The sequence below is a fragment of the Gavialis gangeticus genome, unplaced genomic scaffold (genome assembly GCF_001723915.1).
Source record: "Gavialis gangeticus isolate Ggan-Ray unplaced genomic scaffold, GavGan_comp1, whole genome shotgun sequence".
In the NCBI taxonomy this organism is placed as follows: domain Eukaryota; kingdom Metazoa; phylum Chordata; order Crocodylia; family Gavialidae; genus Gavialis; species Gavialis gangeticus.
This window is the reverse complement of record NW_017728995.1, coordinates 55,308,012-55,309,639: the sequence shown is the minus strand read 5'-3', so window position 1 is coordinate 55,309,639 and position 1,628 is coordinate 55,308,012. Positions and strand designations below refer to the sequence as shown.

Here is a 1,628-nt window from a genome sequence, read left to right as displayed (position 1 = left end):
GCCCCTCATCTTAAGCTGCTGTGGACAGACAGTCAAATGGGGGGGGTGGTACACCTGTTCATGCCTGACAGCACATCACTGTGCCGTGGCACACTGGTTGGGAAACACTGGTTCTAGGAGTCAGATAATTGTAGTGTTGTATCTAAAAATCTTTTCTTTGGACAAGGTTGGAGAGACCTTATCTGGGGCATAGTAGCAGAGTTCCAACAAAATCCACTAGCAAAAGTTTGTCAGACCTCTAAATGTCTGTTCTTTTGGAACAGCTCCCGTAAACCTTTGGCAATCTTGTTTACATTTACTTTTGAAAAGTTGACTTCTCCTTATTGTGGTGTAACATCAAATCTCATGACTTAGGGGGAAAGAGTGGATTCTATTCCTAGCTTTGCTACTGGCCTTGTGACTGAATCTGGACAAGTCATTTTACCTTCCTGTACCTCAGGGTTTGAATCTGTGAAATGGGATTAATAATATTGACCTCCTTTGTAAAGCATTTTTTAAAAATTACACATGAAAATAATTCTATAATAACCTATTACTATTATTAGCATTATTATGAATGTTAATAGAAATATTAGTATTCAATGGTAGGGGAACTTCAGGAAATACAAGTAAGGAGACTAAAATCATCATTAAAAGGTCTGGCTTTGAGCTGTGGTTCTAAAATGTAATTAAAAAATAAATAACAGCTGAAGAATCATTCTGAACAGCATCCATCAGAACAGTACAAGTAGCAACCATTCACACATCTTTAAGAAATGATGAAGCCATTAATGATTGGTAAGTTTAGGGGCATGGATTCCCTGAGGCCATGTTTCTATAATAAACCTAATTATCAGTTGCCTTAAACTATTCCTGTGCTCTAAAAACCAGAGAGTATTTTATGTCATAATATGCACTTCATGTGGGCTAATGCATCAAAAAGTTACCTGTGTAGCAAAGAGAAGAACAATTCCTTCTGCATGTTAAGGATGCTGCTAATAAATAACTGCATACCCATGAACATTAACAACTTTTTAGAAGTCTCCTACATAAGAATCTAGGTAGCATCCATTTAAGTTGTTGAATCGCTGAGTCCCCAATGTTAAATTCATTTATCCATTGCTTTGATCACTGCTAAATGTTTAAGCTTTGTTTTCAAATGTGACTATGGGACAGATTTTAAGGGTATGTAAGTTCTTGGGAATTAGGCACCTACACACCTGTAAAATATGGGCCTGAGGCATTTTTGCAGGTTTGTTTTTGAGGAGTCCACAATCATTATGTGCGTTTAAAAACAGATGGTTAAAGTATTTTCAGCTGAAATGGTGCAATAATTGTGGGGAAAGATTCCATTTTTGCAAACAATATTGAATTATGCATAATTACTTCATTACATGGCTTGAATAATTCTTTCAGTCGACTTAGTTATTGCATGAGAGATTGAAGTACAGAGGCTATTATAAATATTGCTGTATGTAACTTGTGTTAATTTTTCACTGATATTAGAAAAGTTCTGTAACATAATATTTAAAACTACATCACCAGGTGCTGTAAAGATATATGTAGCATAGTTCAGGGGACTAAAGCAATGATGACTCAGTCCTATATGTGTTTCCATGATCCTGGGGACTGGTCAGGTCTCTGGTATG

The 1,628-nt window shown here is 36.2% G+C and overlaps 1 protein-coding gene across 1 annotated transcript in view; it reads left to right on the top strand.

Moving 5' to 3' along the window:
- The window catches only part of CLSTN2 (calsyntenin 2), a 715,806-nt gene that overhangs the window by 674,065 nt on the left and 40,113 nt on the right, over window positions 1-1,628 (top strand). The window lies entirely within an intron of this gene.